This window comes from Taudactylus pleione, unplaced genomic scaffold (assembly GCF_031769625.1).
Source record: "Taudactylus pleione unplaced genomic scaffold, aTauple2 ptg000397bl, whole genome shotgun sequence".
Taxonomy (NCBI): Eukaryota; Metazoa; Chordata; class Amphibia; order Anura; family Myobatrachidae; genus Taudactylus; species Taudactylus pleione.
The window spans coordinates 2,046,073-2,068,345 of NW_028284799.1; the positions used below are offsets into that span (position 1 = coordinate 2,046,073).

At 43.8% G+C, this 22,273-nt stretch overlaps 1 pseudogene; it reads right to left on the reverse strand.

Annotated features, from left to right (window-relative positions):
- Positions 1-553: 553 nt before the first annotated feature.
- Positions 554-22,273, reverse strand: part of LOC148506714 (uncharacterized) — a 31,802-nt pseudogene continuing 10,082 nt past the window's right edge.

A 22,273-nucleotide genomic window follows, 5' to 3' on the forward strand; every position in this document is an offset into this window, starting at 1 on the left:
TGGGCGCACCCGGCGACACGTGGTCCGGTACTTACCGGCATCTTCGTGGGAGGGGGGGCGCGCGGCCCCGGACCTCCCACACTGGGGTGCACCACACTTCAGAGATTCGTCCCTGCTCCCCCTCCTCCTTCTGGGGCTTCACTCCCATCGCCTCTGGCGCATCAGGGAGGATCATTATCTGTGGCACATGGCCCACGTCAGGGAGTCTGCCAGGGGTAGGCCATGGCTGGGGGTCTCTCTCTGCATCCAATAACAGGGCTAAAGTTGGCTGCAGGGGAGCAGGGAGTTTCTGCATATTTTATCCCCATGCTCCCCCCTCAAAAGCTTCTACCCCCTCCTTGGCCCTATTACCTCTTCTACCCCCTCAGTTATTAATAACTTGGGTCTCACCTGGGGTGTTCTCCATTTTGGTCACTGTTGCTCTCTCTTCCCCAAGCCCGGCCAGCTGCAGTGCTGGTTGGATGTTACTTTGGGGCTGGACTGCTGGTGTCTCCATCACGGCCCCGGATGCTTCATCCCTTTCACTCAGTTGCACAGAGCTGGGAAGCAATAATTAGTCATTGGCATCTTGTGGCTGCTTCTGCACAAACTCCTCATTCAGTATACTGCCCGTGGGATCCTCCTCATCCCCCATCGGATCAGAGTCTCCTCTAATCCCCACTCCAGTTGCATTTTCCTCTGAGCCTGCTTCATAGATCTGCTCAGGGCTTTTAACAGAGCTGAGAGGATAAGGACCACATTGTACTTCCTTCTCCTCTGCCTCATGCATTGGAACTTCAGCATTAATAGTCACAGTTTCTGAGTTATGGTCTGCTATGGGGGTATTTTCTGATACTGCACTTAACCCCTTCTCAGGCTCTGCTCCATGCTCCAGCTGCATCTGCCCATCAGAACTGCACAGGACCACTGCATTAGGATTCCACCCTGCATAATGGGAATAGACATCCCCTTCCACATTCTGCTCTGCCAGAATTACAGTCTCTGATGTCAGGGGCATTTGTGAGTCACAGAGCCCTGTTGCCATATAGTACTGACACTCTGTAGCAAACTACCCATCTTCCAACTCAGTAAATGGGAACAGTTCTGATAATTCTTCTGGGGTCATTGGGGCAACTGACTCTGCAACTTTCTCAGTGGACATAAACTGCTGCAGGCAACACATTTTTTCCTCCACTCTGAGATGCTGGTCCAGCCACCTCAGGGAATTCAGCTGTCCCTGTGCTGCTGCTTCATCTTCAGCATCCTCAAAACATTGTAGGAGACATTGCAGCTGCTCCAAGACACTGTTCAGCTCTCCTGGACTAAGGACCCATTTCCTATACACACTGAATGCATTGATTGGATTGTCCTGCTGATCATGCACCCATCGGATAAGAGTGCCATGTGGGCAGCCTTGGATGGGGATGTGGCTGCGGAGCTGCCATTCTGCAATTAGGTACTCCAGACTTATTTTTGGTAATGGATGGCTGGATTCGGCCCCCAGCATTTCTTCTGTCTCCCCACCTTGCAACCCTGCAGTGGACCCCTCAGTCATCCACCCAGGTGGCACCATCATCTCCTCTTCCCTCTGGGTTCTCTTCACTGGCTCCTTCCCAGGAACCCTTTTAGTCAGTGCTTAGCAAGGCCGGATTAAGGGGGGGCAAAGGGGGCAAGTAACCCCAGGCCCCCTCTCACAAGGGGCCCCCCTGGACCTGTAGAAAACTTTGTAGTTGGGTCCAGCACTGCTGCTGCTCTGTGTTGAGCAGCACTCTATGCCCTGTACAGGCCCGGCAACAGGGGGTACAGCGGGTAAACCTGTGCCGGGTCCCGAGGTTCAGAGGGGCCGCACAGTTCAGGGACACAAAATGGGGCCTTACCACATAATAGTTCTATAGACACTGAATGGTCTGTCTGCTCGTCCAAATAGGCAAAATAAAAAAAAAATATTAAGCTGCCCAACACCCCCCCTTACCGCTGTCACTTGGTCTGGTCTGGCAGTCTTGTACTGGCCTGGGCTAATGACTGGCACCCTGCTCCAGGCACCAGCTCTTCGCCTGCCGTCCCGGCCTGAGAAGAGCAACACTGTGACTACAGTCCGCAGCCAGGGCAGGGAGCATGAAGTAACTGGCTCCCGCATGCAACTATAGGCCTGCAGCAGAACCACCTCGCCCACTACAAACACTTTCCCTTGCAGTCCCACTGGCAACGCAGCAACCAACAGACAGTTTGGTAAGTCAGCTTATTTTTCCTTTTGCTGCTACTTCCAATTATAATTATACTATATAAAAATGAGTACAAGCAGAGTGGATGATATATATAAATATATATATATATATATATATGTATATGTGTGTATATATATATATATATATATATACATATGTATAATATATATGTGTGTGTGTATATATATATATATATATGTACATACGTGTGTGTGTATATATATATATTCATATATATGTGTATATATATATATATATATATATATATACAGTATACAGTCAGGTCCATAAATATTGGGACATTGACAGAATTTTCAGATTTTGGCCTCTATTCACCACCACAATGGTTTTGAAATGAAACTAACAAGATATGCTTTAACTGCAGACTTTCAGATTTAATTTGAGGGTAATTACATCCAAATCGGGTGAACGGTGTAGGAATTACAACAGTTTCAATATGTGCCTCCCACTTTTTAAGGGGCCAAAAGTAATGGGACTATCAACTCAAAAGCTATTTCATGGACAGGTGTGGGCTATTTCCTCATTATTTCATTATCAATTAAGCAGGTAAAAGGTCTGGAGTTGATTCTAGGTGTGACATTTGCATTTGGAATCAGTTGCTGTCGACTCTCAATATGAGATCCAAAGAGCTGTCACTATCAGTGAAGCAAGCCATCATTAGGCTGAAAAATCAAAACAAATCCATCAGAGAGATAGCAAAAACATTAGGTGTGACCAAATCAACTGTTTGGAACATTCTTAAAAAGAAAGAACGCACCAGAGAGCTCAGCAACACCAAAAGACCCGAAAGACCACGGAATACAACTGTGATGGATGACAAAAGAATTATTTCCCTGGTGAAGAAAAACCCCTTCACAGCAGTTGGCCAAATCAAGAACACTCTCCAGGAGGTAGATGTATATGTGTCAAAGTCAACAATCAAGAGAAGACTTCACAAGAGTGAATATAGAGGGTTCACCACAAGATACAAACCATTGGTGAGCCACAAAAACAGGAAGACCAGATTAGAGTTTGCCAAACAACATCTAAAAAAGCCATTACAGTTCTGGAACAATATCCTATGGACAGATGAGACAGAGATCAACTTGAACCAGAGCGATGGGAAGAGAAGAGAAGGAAAGGAACTTCTCATGATCCAAAACATACCACCTCATCAGTGAAGCATGGTGGTGATAGTGTCATGACATGGGCATGTATGGCTGCCAATGGAACTGGTTCCCTTGTATTTATTGATGATGTGACTGCTGACAAAAGCAGCAGAATGAATTCTGAAGTGTTTCGGGCAATATTATGTGCTCATTTTCAGTCAAATGCTTCAGAACTCATTGGACGGCGCTTCACAGTGCAGATGGACAATGACCCGAAGCATACTGCAAGAGCAAACAAACAGTTTTTTAAGGATAAAAAGTGGAATGTTATGCAATGGCCAAGTCAATCCCCTGTCCTGAATCCGGTTGAGCATGCATTTCACTTGATGAAGACAAAACTGAAGGGAAATGCCCCAAGAACAAGCAGGAACTGAAGACATTTGCAGTAGAGGCCTGGCAGAGCATCACCAGGGATGAAACCCAGCGTCTGGTGATGTCTATGCGTTCCAGACTTCAGGCTGTAATTGCCTGCAAAGGATTTGCAACAAAGTATTAAAAAGTGAAAGTTAGATTTAGGATTGTTTAGTTTGTCCCATTACTTTTGGCCCCTTAAAAAGTGGGAGGCACATATAGAAACCGTTGTAATTCCTACAACGTTCACCTGATTTGGATGTAATTACCCTCAAATTAAATCTGAAAGTCTGCAGTTAAAGCACATCTTGTTTGTTTCATTTCAAAGCCATTCTGGTGGTGAATAGAGGCCAAAATATGAAAATTCTGTCAATGTCCCAATATTTATGGACCTGACTGTATATATATATATATATATATATATATGTGTGTGTACATACGTGAGTTTGTATATGTATAAATATATATCTTTTTTTTTTTTGCCACCCACAGGGGTAAGGGTTGAGGGGGGGAGAGGTAAGCGATGATTGGGAGGGGGGTCCCCCAGAGATATCAGTGTACCGGGCAGGGCTGTGTGCGCTGCAGTAAGCAAGCCTCTTTCTCCTCTGAGGCCTCCTGGCAGAGACTCCGCCCCTTTGCCTCCATTAAGCCCCGCCCCTTTACCCCACTCTACCCTGCATTTAGCCTTCTCCTCCCCTAGTCTCCACCCACCAGTCAGTCCTCTTCTCTCCCTCGTGTCCCCTGTCTGTGTACGGCAGCCTGTCTCTCTCCTCCTCCGAGCTCTGCAGTGACAGTCTGCTGAAACCAGGACATATGATCTTCCTGCTGAGGTAAGTACAGTTAATGAGAAGGTGTATGGTGTATGTTAATACAGTCTGGGGGTTGGGTGCATTAATGTTATCTGTGGGGGTACTGTTAATGGGATGGGGGGTGTATTAATATTATGGGGAGTATATTACTACCATCTGGGTGGTGGGGTGAGAGTGCAGATATATTATGGGGGGTATATTACTACCATCTGGGTGGTGGGGTGGGAGTGCAGATATATTATGGGGGGATATTACTGCCTTCTGGGTGGTGGGGTGCAGTAATATTATGGGTGGTATATTATTGCCATCTGGGGGATGGGGTGGGGCTGTAGCAATACTGGGCCTGATTCAGAGGTGGATGGATCTGCAGTAGCAGCTGTGACAAAGTCACAGCCACTACAGTGTCTTGATGCTAATGCCGTGGTCGGTAGGCACCTTATTGAGACACCCACCGGCCGCAAAACAAATCCGCCGATGCGCACATGAAGAAGCACCATCAATCGAACATCAACTGCACCATCAGACATTAGAGCAACAATGTCTGCGGCAGTGCCAGTGAAACTGCATCTGACACCAACACGCCCATCGTCATTTAAGTCCACGCCCAGGAACACCTATTGAAATTGCATAGATCTCCGTGCAATTCCAATATGTGTCACTCGTTGGTAACCTTACTGCACCTACCTCCGAATCAGGCTCACTATGTGGGGTGAGGGGTATAGTAATACCATCTGGGAGCATATACGGCAGAACATACACCCACACACACACATTATATGGTAACAAAATACATATTTTATATAGGGAGAGAGTGAGAGAGAGATAATTCATCTGCCTACCTCTGTAATAGGGCCCCCTGTCTGATGTGCCCCGTGCCCCCATAGCCTTAATCCGGCCCTGGTGCTCGGGCCTCAGCGGCCTGGCTTCTCTGCCATATCTGGCACGTGGCGCTACTTACTTCTGTCATGAACTGTTTCCACTCCAACGTATCCAGCAGATTATCTTCTGCAGCACCACTTTTACACTGCATGAACTTATCTATCAGGTTTTCCATTTTCTCCTCTGTAGTAGCTCCTGTCCACAAGCGAGTCCACTGACACACTTCATCCCAATACTCCCGAATGGGCTGCATCTTTGTGGATGGACTTCTTAGGTCCCTTTCCTCAGCCAGACGACACCATGCGGATTCCTCAACCACAACTTTTACTGTCCTGGGAGGCTTGAGGCACTTCCGGCCTCTCTTTGTGCACTTCTGTGATGGGATATGGCACACTCCTCCGTTCCCTTGTTGCTTTGTATGTCAGCTCCAGACAAGCCGACACTCACGTGGCAGTAGGGCTTTGGTCTGCATCACTTGCGGTACCCCCTCAGTCCATCTTCTTCTGTTTCTGGGACACGGCACACTCTTCCATTCTCTTGCTTGCAGGGTGTCCCCCCTGGACAAGCCAACACTCAAACAGAACTTTGCCCCCCGCTTAGTGTCCTCACACCTGTTCCTCTTTCACTACCTCTGGGCACCCCCTGCTATGAATTATGGTTTTTGGTTCCCTCCAAAGTGAGCTAATACTGGCCAGTTGCTGGCTATTGTGTATTCAGAGCCTGGTCATACCATGATACGAACCCCTAGCTCTCCCGCCTTCGGGCTGTGCGATCCCAATGCTTGCCACCAAATGTGAGGATCCCGGGTTTATGCGTGCGTTATTTTCGCCCTCTCGCCACCTTGAGAAAGGTTATAGCTCTCTCTCGCACAGTACCCCAGGTCCTTTATGAGTCCCTTTAGATCGCACAGGAAATGGCACAATAGCAAAGGTATAACGATACCTTTATTTTACATATACACTACTTCTACATGTAAAAACAGCAACTACACACTATTATACAAATATATACAGATATGCCAGTATTATTAGCTTAATGTTGGGGAACCCAGACACATGTCCCTACAGCAGAGGCCCCTTTAGTGTTAGAAAGGTGGACAGTTACTCCGGTTTGCTTACCCGCCTTGGTGGCGTATCTTTCGCCGGGCCTTCTCCATACAGCCAGGTCTGCGGCTTGTGGTTCCCGGCCGATTGGCCTGATGGTCCTCTGCTCACCAAGAGCAGGGTTTGCCGACCAGTCACCTAGCTCCAACTAGCACACCAGTCGCACACCATGGGACTGCTCCGGTTGGTGTGCACGCATTGGCTCCCTGGCAGGCAGACTGGCAGGATCTCCGAACTCCTGCCCAGCCACTCAGGACCGCCACTAAACTCCGATCTCAGATCAGCACTTCTCAAAACCCCTTGCACTTCCCATTATGAAAACTCTAATTTTCCCATGATTTGGTGACACCTATTGGGTAATTTGAATACTCTGTACAGTCAGTGCTCATATCATTCCCTGCTCCCCCCTGTGGATATCAGTGCTGGCCAGTGTCGCAATGTCCACTTTGGTACAAAGAAAACTTAATCATGTTGATAAGAGGGCTGGCTCCCCTGGGGCTATAGAAGGTCCCTGTTAACCCCTTGTTGTCATTTGTGATGTCAGAGGCCTTCCAGCTGATTATAGCTTCCTGTCTTCAGATTAGAGAGGGTTATCAGCTTTGTAACTTCCTGAGGGGGATGTCTACCCCTGCATACCTAACACACATAACAAAATCATTATATATGTCATATGCATCTCATACGTAACATATCAGGCTTTAGGGATATCATGCACTGATAGGCACAAACACTTGTATACACAGTTTACCTACATATTACACACAGCAACACAACATGGTCAGACCCATTTATATAAGGTCATAGTAATGTCCAACATGCAGTTCTGTCCCCAGCACAATGTGATGCACAAATACTTCATTTACATTATAATATGTCCCAATGCACTGACACACATGCAGTGGTGCTGAGCAGGAGAAACACCTCCCGCCCTTATACACCAGAAAGCAGGCTGTAAATAGTACACGATTTTGGGAGGACCAAGCTGCAGGCTTGTATCAGGCTGGTGGGGGGGGGGGGGGAATAGGTCATCACATATTGTATATACAAGAAAGTACATATAAAAGTAATAAAAGTAATAGATCGCTTAAAAGGATATAAAATTATAAATAGACATGTATAATCATGTATAATCAATCCCAAAGGGGCAGGAGACTTAAGTAATATATAATGAACAGGAGGAAGTGTTAGAGACAAATATACATGTTCCATAGGTGAAGATAGAAGTCACACTATTCTAAGGACTTAATTTAACCATTCATGGCCACAAAGATAATAATAAATGGTAGATAAATAGATACAAAATTTATAACATAAATAAAGTTACTATCAAATGATACATAGTATATATAATGGTAACCACAATGTGTGAAATGTAGTTTTAATTAAATTAATAAAAAAAATAATAATTATAATAAATAATAATAAATGTGATTAAAATTATAATAAAATTAAAATAAAGATTAGGGTTAGAGGGTGAAGGGGGAAGGGTTAGGATAGTTACCTAGCTCCTGTCGGGATTTTGAGCATTGGGATGCCGCTGTTGGTCTTTTGACAGCCGGCATCCCGACTGTCGGTCTCACATTCCCAACCCGACAGAAATATATAGAGCAAAAATAGTACAGTGTTAATTCATTTTAGTATTGATTGGTAGACAAATAAATTAGGTGATTAATAAAACAGTTTGAAAAGCAGTGAATCATTTGTATCCAAAGATTGATTTAAATTAGAGACACAAATGTGATATATAGGGGTATATACAATTAGCCGCGGGGTTTACCCCGCGACTAATTGTTGCGCTGGTGGTGAGTCAATTAATGGGGACTCCACGCGCGGGTGTCCACGAGCCCCCGCGCGCGAGCCCCCCGCTGTCGTGCTTTACCTCGCACCTCATGTAGGTGCGAGGTAACAGCTGCACGAAGCCGCCCTTGTCGGCCTCGCGCACGTCAGCAACAGTGTGTTCCCGCGAGCAAGGGCACATTTACCGGCACGGGAAAAAAGCTATTTTATTGAATAGCTTAACCCCGCGCCGCTGGACTTTCAAGCCTCAATTACTCGCGGGAGAAGTCCCGCGGGTAATTGTATATACTGTACCCCATAGTTGGAATTTTCACCAATGATGCTGGAGTGTGTTTTTCAGGACTAATCTTTGGTTTGTGTGCTCTTTTTGATATTTTTCTTGCATTTGACCCTAAATACACAATATACAGGGAAATATAGTGTACACTATACAGAAGGTTATACAAATGAGGTTCTTAGCGCATATTTGACCAAATATGAGAACCCATTTGCTACGTCAGATGGATCCCTACTATTGCTAATTCTAATATATTATATTAATTTATTAAGCAGTTACCATAATGGTGCCCATAATCTTTAGACAGCAATACAGGACCTGTGCTGATTATCACCTAAGGGCAGATGCAATTGGTGATACCAAGCAGAAGGAAGTTTATATCTTTAAATGTAATTTATATACACAAATATCAATGAAAGGGGAATGGGTGGGGCTTGGACTGCTCAACCTCCTTTTTGGTGATTATTGAAAATTGACAGATATGGTAGTCCCAAAAAGCATATAGCCAGGGAGAGTACTGGCTTGCAATTATTTTCGCTCAAGGAAAGTGATCACGTCCAATGAGTGGCTATCTATAATGGGTGCAGGGTGTGCAGTACAGGGGAGCACACACCAGCCACTCTGCACCCAAGTTCTTTAATACTTACCTCTCCGGAGTCCTGTGTCAGCAGCGCTGCACAAATCCCCAGAGAAATGGTGCTGCAGCCAGTTTGCCAGCTATATGCGCATGGGCATCGCTGGCTAGAGAGGAGGGGGCAAGGATGGAGACTGCCCATGGACCCCCTCTATTAGTAGATTATCGATAGGTGTGTGGGGATCCAGTGACAGTGCAGTGTGCAGCAGTGATGCTGGATGTAGTAGTCCCCCAGACAATTTAGCCACCAGCAGGCAGTACACTTGGCCAAGGTATATATGATGTTGAATGTGTTGTGCAGTTGTTGGTCCTGGTGGCGATTAGTCCACACGTGGAACAGCTTATCTAGTTGTTAGGTTAATTGAAACAGGTAGAACAAAAAGTAGCATAAGACACAGAGATATGATAGGTATAACTGTAGCATATAGAAGCATCCTGGAGCTTTGGGGTATTGCTGGGCGTTGAAATATACCTAATTTCTGAGCAGTAATTGCACCGACGAATGTAAGCAATATGCCCGCACACAATAGCAGTGGAGCTATAGTGCACTTGCGGTGTTTGTATAGGCTCTGCATGGCTAGCATGTTGGAGAGTCTTGGAGTCACATCTAGTCAGCATGAATACCAGGGAGAAAGATACACATCCACAGCTTCGCCCACCACTGCCCCATACCCCGGGGCGGGGGGGGCCTTGACGAATTTGTCAGTACCGGGCCTCACCATTTCTGATGGCAGCACTGGAACCCGGCTCCTGTCATAGAAGAGGAGCCAATGGTGCAGGCTGCCCCCTGAGTGATGTATCAGGATAACCAGTGAGACCACACCCCTTTATATAGGCCACACCCACTTTTCGGAATGGCATGCCTCCGGCATGCAGGGGTATATGGAGTGACACCAGACCTGGTGACGCCTCTGTGTATAGTGCGGCTGATCATGTGAGCCACTCCTGTGACGGGGCCCCTATGCAAAGCAATACAACTAGAAAATCTCAATTACAAAAATGTTGGCAGAAGCGATTTAATCGTGGGCAAAGCCATGGGCAGTTGCTGGTATTACATAAATACAGTATGCACATGTCTATGAAACTCACATCTGTCCTTCATTCAATATAGGATACGTGTTAGTAGTCTGAAATCACGGAGGTCTGCAAGCTTACATTGAGATAACTTTTTTCCTTTTTAAATATATACATGTTAACATCATCTCCACAGTGTCATTACCGATAATGTAACACCTCAGTTGAGTTCCATGGCATATGCTCAGAGTTAGAAATAGATAACAGATGATTAAATTAGGATTGTTTTTACAGAAGAAATAGTTTAGTAGGTAAAAAATGATTTAAATAACATATAGTGCATATTATGGATGTTCTTGAGTTATAGACATAAACGTTTGACACTACTCATTACCAAATGTGTTCCTCACAGCTGAGCAGGAGGGAGATCTTCCTTCACCATGTCCATTTTAGTGTAATTTGAGACATAAGTAGAGGTTTCTATTTTCTAGGGCTGTCCTGCTTTACTCATAACAGTCATCAGATTATCACGGCTTGTTGAATTTTACACAAGTTTGTGGACAGGGAGTTTAGATATTGACATGTCACTAGATCTGGTTACACGTCTCTTAGTGCACACGGATAACATCCAGGAAGCAGTGGAGAAGAGCTCTTCTGCACCTATGATTCATGAGAAATCTCCCATGAAGATGTGCAATCTTTATTACTGCATGCACTGTACAGTCTATGAAAGCCTTTTCCATATGTTCGGATAAACCATAGATACTAGAATGGTGGAAACAGAGAAAACACACTTAGAGGATCCCCAATCCATCTGTACTCAATAATGAAAGGCAGGTAGCAAGAGAAAAGCACTTGTTATATATTCATATTTTGATATATACTATAGTACTGTACACTGAATACTTTTCACTATATTGCAAGACGTTAGAATGTCATATCTGTGATAAATAATGCAATTATATACTTACTGTATATATAAGAGGTACATAATAAGGCATTTGTCTGGGTACTGTGCATGTCACATACTTGTTAAGGGTTAAAGTAAATATATATATATATATATATATATACACAGTATATGTGTGTATAACTCATATATTTACAACTATTGAGGTAAAATAATATCTAGTTCAGTAGTTTATATTGTATATTAAAGCAGGGCTTGAAGTGAGGCGGTATACAGCAGTATGCCATACCGCCACTTCAGCCAGTGTCCTAAGTTCCTAACTCTCGCTTGGCAGTTGGCGCTGGGAGCTAAAGAGCAGTAGTGCTGGTTTGACCGAGCATCGGGAGACTGGACCCAAAGCCAGGACAGATGCAGCCACAGTACAAACCTGGCGGCGCTCGTGATTTGTGAATAAATCACGGACCGGCAGCCAATTAAATAAACATCAGTGGTAGCCCTTTAAATTTGGTACCAGCCGCTAGCCAATCACGGCTTGCGGATCGGCAGATAATCAGAAGCAGCCACATTGCTGCATCTGATTGGCTGCTGGTGCATGCTGTGATTGCTTCACAGCCAGCATCAAGTCCAAAGCCTGGAGGGAGGATGCTGAGCTGCTCGCGGAGCCCTAGTGCCAGCCGGTAAACAGGAGCAGGAGAAGTCGGACTCTATCAGCTCCAACTCCGCAAATGGAATGAGAGGTACAGGTGGTGAGAGAGGTAGTAGTAGGCAGGCAGTGTGAGGTGCTGGGGGTGGATGAGAGAAGCAGGTAGTGTGAGGTGCAGGTCTTTGGGAGAGGGAACCTGGTAGTGTGAGGTGCAGGGGGTGGGTGGAGTGGAGGGAAGCAGGCAGTGTGAGGTGCAGTGGGTGAGAGGTAGTAGGTAGGTAGTGTGAGGTGCTAGGGATGGGTGAGGGAAGCAGGCAGTGTGAGGTGCAGTGGATGAGAGGTAGTAGTAGGTAGGTAGTGTGAGGTGCTAGGGATGGGCGAGGGAAGCAGGTAGTGTGAGGTGCATGGGCTGGGTGAAGTAGGCAGTGTGAGGTCCAGGGGGTGGGAGAAGTAGGCAGTGTGAGGGCAGGGCTCTGGCAGAGGGTATATGGTAGTGTGAGGTGCAGGGGGTGGGTGGAGGGAAGTAGGTAGTGTGAGATGCAGGGGGTTGGAGAGGGAACTGAAAGAAGTATTAATTACTCTGTATAAATGTAGAATATATTAGGTATGAACTCAAGGCTTTTCCCTTTAGTATAAAGTTATATGTGGCAGTTTAGGAAAATTCCAAGTATACATTTATATTTCTCCTGGGGATAATAAGATGGACCCACTGAATATTTTCCACATGTTCAAATTAACGATCACAATTCAATGTCCCAGAATATCAGGAATATTATATTTAATTTTTCACCTGCCTAGATAAAGGAATCTGACCACTTTTAAAAAAATGTGAAATCAAATCATATATAAAAGGTATAACTAAGATTAGATATAAAATTGGAAGACTGGTATGTCCTGTATGGCGTTTCAGGGACATAAGTAGGTATGTGAAGGCCCCATAGCAAAAGTTTGTAAGGATCCCTACAGTATGTACCAATCAATGGTAAAAATGTACACATGTAACTTTGATGGGACCCCCTCAGCTCTGGACCCCATAGCAGCTGCACTCCTTCCACCTATTGTAGCTATGCCCTTGTGGTGTTTGTATATATTTGAAGCTGATATTTTTTATTATATGATTATAAGGATTTATTAATGGATATGACATTGATCTATTGTGATTGGTAAGTGACATTATTGGGTACAATGCTATAAGAAGAGATTGTTGACAACTTTTTATCATAGCTAGCATGAACTTTATCAAATTTGTGCTACAGTAGCTCTTCTGTGGGATAGGACCAGATGGGTTAGCCTTCGCTTCCTATGCGCATCAGTGAGCCTTAGCTGCCCATGACCCTGTCACTGGTTCACTGGTTGTCCTTCCTTGGACTACTTTTGGTAGGTACTAACCACTGCATATTGGGAACACTCCACAAGACCTGCCGTTTTGGAGATGCTCTGACCCAGTCATCTATCCATCACAATTTGGCCCTTGTCAAAGTCGCTCAGATCCTTACACTTGCACATTTTTCCTGCTTCCAAAGCATCAACTTCAAGAACTGATTGTTCACTTCCTGCCTAATATATCCCACTCCTTGACAGGCACCATTATAACGAGATGATCAATGTGATTTACTTTACCTTTGTGGTTTTAATGTTATGTCTGTGCAACTTGTGTGTGACTGTGTATATGTTGCAAATAGATGTAAATATATACCAGTGTATTAACTAGCTCTCTATGGGGTCTATTCATCATCATTAGGCTGTGGGTTGGGGTGGGGGGGCATTAGGGCTAGGTACTAGAGCAAGGGTTAACATTAAGGATTGAAGTTAGGGATAGGGGAGAATTAGTTACTGGAATGCTGGGATAGGAGGTGTGAACCAGGAGTCACAGTCACATGACTGTTGGTGTGTTGGAGCTGCTACAGCCGTCGGGAGCAGGTAAGTCACTGCTGGGCCACAAGGGACAATAGATCAACATTCTAAATGTCAACATTTTATCACTGTCTACATGATGAATGTCAACATGGTCAACGTCAACGTTATGACCATGTCGATATTCTCATGTTGACACGATGATATTATGACTGTTGACACGATGATATTATGACTGTCAACATGTCATACCCAATCCGTTTTTACATACCTGTAGATTCTTCTGCTATGAATTTAGTTTTACTCTTGCCATTTGTTAGGATGTATAGATTTATTTTATGGGATTAAACATTCTTTTTCACACCTCCTACTAGATATAGGAAATTAGCGTTGGTAATAACTTGTGTTATATTCATTTGTAACAGCTCTATGTTTATTCATTTTAACAGCTTTGCAGTATCCAGTAATCTTAGTGATAATTACCTTTTTCAGTTCATTAACCTATTTCTATTTACCACTATCTGAGGTTAACAACGATGAATTGTGGTTGATAAGGGCATTTTATTATCATCTTCAACTGAAAATATTGTTTCTTTTATGATTATTTGTTTTAAAATAATGTATTTATGAATATTACACTTGTCTGACTCCTATGACAGTGCCTTGGGTGTACTGTAAAACCTACCTGACACCATTCTTTAATCCTATTTGAGTAAATCTTATTTGATAAGCAACTTTTTTCTGGCGTGCACATAATTGTTTATCAATATTGTTATTTTATGTGCTTCTATTTTGTTATGAATGATATGTTTAAGATTCGGATTAATAGATCATATATATTTTGTATTCAGTGGTGTCACTGGGGTTGGTGACACTCAGTGCAGCAAATCTACCTTCTGTGCGTCCCTAAGGCCCATGCATCCAAAAGAGACAGAGACAGGTGTGTGGCCTCTCGCACACACCCCAGAGATGCAGTGACTCTCCCCTCACTGCTGGCTCATTCTCTGTGACTGGGAGCCGAGCACTGCATAAAATCACTGTGCAGCGCTCGGCTGCTGGTCACTAGGGAGGACCTGGCGTTTTGGTGTCACCCCATTGGAAGGGGTGACACCCCTCAGAGGTGGAGAACCAATGTGGTCTGCACCCCCTACACTCTCCTAGTCACTGGTTATATTTTATAATATTATTAGACATCTTTGATTATTTTTCCTTTGTTTTCTTTTCCTTTTCCTATTGTATACTAACTTTGGCATTGCTTACATTTTGTCTTGCTCTTACAAATTAAATTCCATTAAGTTCAAGTACATAAAGACATCCCTTAAAATCATATGGAAGTCTTCTTTCCTGCTACAGTACAGTCCACATGGAAACATTAGTTAAAAATTGTGACTAGATGGTGGCTTCATATAATCTAACAGCCACACTATTGAATTATGGCCCTCATTCAGAGCCGTACGCTATTTGCGGTCGTTCGTTTAAAAACAAGGGGTGGCTATTCAAATGATCCGTACGCACATTGCAGTCTGTTCACGCCTCTAAGTCTGAACGAGCGAGCAAAACATACGCTCGTTTATTTGTTAAAAACGCCCCCTGGCCGCACGCATCCTACGTCATGTCCGCTATTTATTAGATTAATCGAGTACATCGACCAGCGTATGAACTGCTCGCTATTCTTGTGGTTGGTGTTTGCTACCACAAATTTGCGTGCAGTTCGGGCTATAAAATAACCCAGTGACGTGGTCAATGACGCTGCTGTTTTAAATATACACACCCATAAAACGCCCGTTTTGACCTTTAAGCACGCCTGCGTTCGGATCTCCACTCCCCATTTTCAAGCACCTTCCCCTGTTACCACCCACATACGCCTCATTCTGTCACTCAAAATAGCCGGCACTCGCTATATAGCGTACAAAGGATTTTCGGCCGCACTGACTGGTTCGCGCATGCGTACTAAAAAGCGTACGCATGCGCAGATGTGCAAACATCGCTCGGAACGAGCGTACTGTTGTTAACGTGCGGCTCTGAATGAGGGCCTATATTGGTTAATTTGCAAACAGTCAATGAGGAATAGCTAGCACTGCAGGACATCGCATCATCATCATCATCACTGGGTCTCATTTGCACCAGCCTCCAGCACCCACAAGAGATACTTCCTGATGTATCTGTGTCTAGATCTTATTCAGTTGCAATTTCTGAGCTCAACCTATGCCATATCATTCCTTCCCTCACCCATTCATCTCTCCAGCAGTAAGGAGTCACAAGTGTAGGATGTAGAATATTTTACACAAATAAAACATGTACATCCAACTCTACATGAATTCATTTGTCTATAGAAATGGTATACTGCGCTTAGGTACCCCTACTGAGACACTAATACAGTCACATATATAAATTTCTCTATGTTTTATTAATACAATAACCACATTATTATCAATAAAAAATACAATTCATAGCACATAAGCCTTAATAATAAAAAAGCATATATTCTATTCCTAGGAACAAGAAAACATTTTTATGAAAAATACTTAGAAAGACTTGATCAGACTCTATTGGTAAAAATGTAGCTTTCTAAGTAAAGGGGGAAAGTATCCACAGCCTGAAATGTCCAAAATTAATCAAAAAAAGTTCCAAATATTGCAGTTCTTATTATCACATCTGTGTACTCAGGCAATAAGAAAGATTATAAGCTTGTTCTTCTAGAAAAACGCTGTTTTATATGTCCAGTGCTATTATCATCTGTATCCAAAACAGCAGCTCAGCTCTCAGCAAAGCATATGGAAAAAGTGCATACGATCCACTTCAAAAGGAAAACATGTATTTGCACGTTACTCACACAGTCAATGTGAAAGGATGTCAATTATACATACAGAGCATTTCTTTCTTATCACCTCAATTGCATGGAACTAGCAGTCCTATTAGCAGCTCCAGGCGGCATTGGCGAGGTGGCTCACCCGCATCTCAGGAATGCTCTGTATTGCAGTGCGATCGTGTCTCCCGCAGGCTGCCGGTCCTTTACAACCGCAATGGTCTTCAGTTGTAATGAGCAAAGGACCGCTGTCAGCGTGGAGTGTGGATGGATAGCTGAGATCACAAATCCAAAGAAGGAATATTATATATATATTTATAAAGGCAATCAAACACAGATAATATACTATTTTAAGAGCACAACCATTTGCCAGGTATACAAGCCTACAAACAAATATCACAATAATTAATAATTATTTTGAATTCAGACCTAGAAATTTCACCTACTGTATCTGTATGTTATTGATGCCCTAAATATATTTGTTAAGTAACTGTATGGCTCTGCCAATAAACTGTGATCCTATATGTTTACTGCCAGGATTTTATTTTAGAGCCTAAACTGTCCTAGACAACATTTTTCTTCGGTTAGTGTAGTCTGACCTTTCAATACTGCATTCAGATCTTATAATCATTTACTGTACTTGTCTACAGTCACACTCTGATCCTGTATAAACCATCTGGCTTCCCTTCATAAACTTCCTGTTAGCTGCTGCCAGTTCAGTTTCTGTTCAGTTCTGTAGTGCTTCAGTCTTGGTTGCCATGCTTGGGAGTATAATCTACAACTCTACGTTGGATTGATTCCTGCTTGTGGCCTGCTCTAACCACGCTTATGCTTATTTACTTGGGCTTGGTTTTACTACTACATAACCAGTACTGCTTCTAATTCCATAACTTGCTTTATGTCAACCAAGCTCCTTTCGTCTTCAACCTTTACTTATAACCATTGTAAACACAAGTGTCCACATGTTCTAAATTATAATCACACCGTTTCCTATTTATTTTATCTCCGGTTTTTCTCAGTGATATTTTTGTTCTGTGGTAGCAATAGAGCATCCCTGAACAAACATGTCAGTCAAGGCCATTTAACAAACCCCCCACTCCCCAATAATAATAACAACACACATTAAGAACTATGATATAAATAAGAATGAAAAGACACTGTGGGAAATATTGTGAGATGCAATGCATCTATAATACACTAACATTATTATTACTAGACTTCATTTATAACGCGCTGGTATATTTACACAGTGCTGTGCATGGAGGGGGATCAGGACACTAACAAATTCCATGAGACAGCTGAAGATAACCCTGTCCAAATGGAGTTACGCTCTGAGAAGTATGAGGAACACTTGGTGCTAAGGTAAATACATATTACTTGCATTTATTAGTGGTGATTAGTACATGAATGTCTAATTAAGTTTAACACATTAGTAGCAATTAAAGATCTCATGTTGACTTTAGGTGACAACGGATCTTATTTCCAAAACAAATCTTAAGATCAAATGCAACATAAAGGAAGTTAATTTGATTCTATACAATGTGCAATGAAAAAGATTAATAATAATAATAATAATAATAATAATACAAGATTGTTTGTAGGCACTGTGATGTGTGGTTTATAAGGCAGACAAAAAGTACTAAAGAGTCAAACCACACATCAGAGCACATGGTATTAAACCACATTGTTTAAAACCACCATCCCGATCTCTATGCATGAGGGGTTATAAATTGCCTAAAACAAAATACACGTGGTTTTCTCCCTGTTGTCATAATTTCTTTTATAGGCAGTAATCCTGTGTCCTATACATAAAAACTAAAATTTAAATCTGCTCCCCTGCTGTTCTCTGTTGATCCCACTTCCTTGACTTAACATTAGGCTTACTATCCTACAGTCCTGATCTACAGAAAGCATTCAGGAGTATCCAGCCACAGTCACCCACAAAGTATGCCAGGATATAATTTATGCATAACATAACTTTATACCCAACACCCAGATGTAAGCGGTTCCAGGTGGCAGTGAATGAGTCTGCTGGTGAAAGGGACTCCTCTCCTATAGTTGTTGCTACCAGTAGTAGTACTCAGTAACAGCCGGTTTCTGATGGGAAAAGGAGTCTCAAGATGAATTGGTGAAACCACAAATAAAATATGAGAAAAGTCAGGGTGGAAAAGTAAGCCCATCCTATCACACTTGCCATTAGGCCATACATACAGGTACTGTATTGTGCAATGCCTGCTCTACCTCAGATAGATTGGAAGGAGAAGCCTGGAGAGAGATAATACATTTCTGACTACTTGGTAGTGACTTTTGGAAGCTGACCTCATTGTACCATATTGATTCCTACCTATCTATACACTCTAAATGTCGCTTAATAGCGTTATGAGTTGCACAAGAAATAATTGCTCTCCAGACTTTGATTGTGGTTCCAAAGCACAAAAAGATATTATTCACCAAAAAGCAGATAGTTACATGCTGTGATCTAAATACAATTAGCGCAAACAAATTATACAATCACACGGTACAGTCGATACATACGCAAGCGCACCGGTCCCAGTTACAGTCATCAATCCAGAGGTCTGTGGTCATCCCGGAGAATGGCTACTAACTGGGACCGGGACACAGGCTATATACCCTAACAGATCATGATAACAACAATGTAGACAGACAAACATAATTCCATTGGTTCTTGCTCTTGGTCTTTGTAGTACGCTGTAGTTCATAGGGCAGTTCACTAGGGGTATGTCCCAATTCTCCAGATTACATTGTCGTTCCTTAATTGATTTAAATTATATAAAGACACTACATTACAGTGTACACATTCTAACCAATAATTTCCTATATTCCATAGCCATCGAACGCAAGATGCGACTCCCTCGCTGATAGGTTCAGATATCTGGAAGTAAACAGTGTGTCAGTTCAGTACCAAACATTATTATTATTATCGTTTATTTATATGGCGCCACAAGTGTTCCGCAGCGCCTTACAAGGTACATAACCAAAAAGAGACTTACAGTAAAATACAATACAATGAAGGACAAGGACATGGTTAATATACATTGATACATAGGTGGCCATAAGACCAACTTAAGTAACAAAGCATAGGTACCAAGTGTTAGGTGTCCTAGTGGTGGATAAGAAGTAGATGAACATAAAGTAAGGTGAAGCACAAGAGGGTAGAGGGCCCTGCTCGCAAGAGCTTACATTCTCAAGGGGAGGGGCAGACAGATGGGGAAGACAGGGAGGAGGGAGAATGTAGTAGCAAGTTAGGATGAGAGCTGGAAAGCATTGATGAAGTAGTGGGTCTTGAGAGCCTGTTTGAAGGATTATAGAGAGGTGGAGAGTCTGATGGGGAGAGGGAGAGAGTTTCAGAGGTGGGGAGCAGCATGGGCAAAGTCTTGGAGGCGGGAGTGGGAGGAAGTAATCAGTTGGCATGAGAGGCGGTGTGCATTTGTTGAATGAAGAGGGCAACAGGAGAGTGAAGGGAGATGAGGTCAGCGATGTAAATGGGAGAGGAGTGTGTGAGGGCTTTGTAAGCGAGTGTGTGAACCTTGAATTGGGTTCTGAAGGGGAAGGGGAGCCAGTGGAGGGCTTGTAGGAGATGGGAGACAGATGTAGAGCATTAGGAGAGGAAGATAAGCCGTGCAGCAGCATTAAGGATAGACTGGAGAGGAGAGAGATGGGATTTGGGGAGGCCAGTTAGGAGGAGGTTACAGTAATCCAATCTGGAGATGACCAGTGAGTGTATTAAGGTCTTAGTAGCATCCTGGGTGAGAAAGGGTCTGATCCTGGAAATATTTTTAAGATGGAAATGACAAGACTGTGAGAGGTTCTGGATATGTGGTTTGAAGGAGAGGGAGGAGTCCAGGATAACTCCAAGACAGCGCACTTTGGGGCTAGAGGAGATAGTTGTGCCATCAATTGATAGAAATAGTGGGAGGTGAGGTTATGTGGGAGGGTGGGAAGATGATCATCTCAGTCTTAGACATATTAAGTTTAAGAAATTACTGGGACATCCAGGAAGATATAGCAGAAAGACAGTTGGACATACGAGTGAGGAGAGAGGGAGAGATGTCAGGGGAGGAAAGGTGTCATCAGCATAGAGATGATAATGGAGGTCAAAAGAGCTGATGAGTTCACCTAGAGAGGATGTATAGAGGGAGAAAAGGAGTGGTCCAAGAACAGAACCTTGGGGAACACCTACTGTGAGAGGATGTGGGGGGGTAAGATAAGCCATGAGTGGAGACAGAGAAGGATCGATCAGAGAGGTAGGAGGATAGCCAGGAGAGGGCAGTGTCATGTAGACCAAGGGAGTGAAGGATTTGCAGCAGGAGAGGGTGGTCCACAGTGTCAAAAGCAGCAGAAAGGTCAAGGAGAATGAGTAAAGAGTAGTGGCCTTTGGATTTGGTAGCAAGGAGGTCGTTGCTGACTTTAGTGAGGGCAGTTTCTATGGAGTGGAGAGAACAGAAGCCAGACTGAAAAGGGTCAAGAAGGGAGTGGGAGGAAAGAAAGCTGGTAAGGCGGTTGTAAACAATAGGCTCAAGGAGTTTGGATGCAAAAGGGAGGAGAGAGATGGGTCGGTAGTTGGCGAGAGTGTTAGGATCAAGAGTAGGTTTTTTAAGAATGGGGGAGACAACGGCATGTTTGAATGCAGAAGGGACAGTGCCAGATGAGAGGGAGAGATTGAGGAGGTGGGCAAGATAGGAATAGGCACAGGGAGAGAGGTAGCGGAGGAGATGTGAAGGGATGGGGTCATTGGATAAGGGCCATGACTTCCTCTCCAGATACAGGGGAGAAGGATGTTAGTGTAGGTAAAATGGAAGGGGAGGGATGACCCGGGAAAGGAGGAGGTGTAGTGCTGGGGGACTGGTGGGATATGATATCCTGACGTATGGAGTTAATTTTAGATGTGAAGTAGGAAGCAAAGTCAAGAGCAGAGAGCCAGGAGGGAAGGCGAGGATGGGATGTGCAGAGGAGGGAGTTCAGGGTGGTGAAGAGACGCTGCGGATTTGAGGACTTGGAGGAGATGAGGTGCTTGAAGTATGACTGTTTAGAGAGGGAAAGGGCAGCACTGTAGGATGAGAGCATAAATTTGAAATGGAGAAAATTTGCCTTAGAGCGTGACCTTCTCCACTGTCGCTTGGCGGTTCGGGAACAGACATCTGATGCATTTGGAATGCCAGGGTTAAACATGCCAGGTTTATCATGTTGTATACTATAAATATTAAATACATGCATTTTATATCTTAATTAATAACTTCAATATAAACCATAATGTGCAGGAACCTTTTATGAGTGCGTGTATATTTATGATTATATGTAAGTATGCAGCCAAAAAAGGTGCGCTGTGTGTTTCTATTTATAATTGCAACTGTATATCTATGTGTGCACGCATTGTGGATACCCATGTGATTGTTTAAGTGTATATATATATATGTACATATACACATACATACATATATATATATATATATATATAGTGTTCACTCTAGCTCCGGTGGCAGACAGGAGCTAGAGAGGGCACATTTGTGACCGTGCACACCTGAAAAGGGGGCATGGCCATTGAAAAGGGGGCGTGTCTATAAGACGCATCCCCTTTTCAACACTCTTGGGGGTGTGCCTGGCGCTTATGGACACGCCGGGCAGCCCCCAAGCGCTGCAGACAGGGAGAATAGATGCCGGGCCCATGCACCACACATTTCTCCACCCGCGGGACACTCTGACCCACGGGTGAAGACGGTACCCTCAGGCTGTGAGGGCAGGGCGCTTTTTGCTATGCCACGCCCTGCTAAAACAGCCTATCGGGAACGCTATATATACATACAC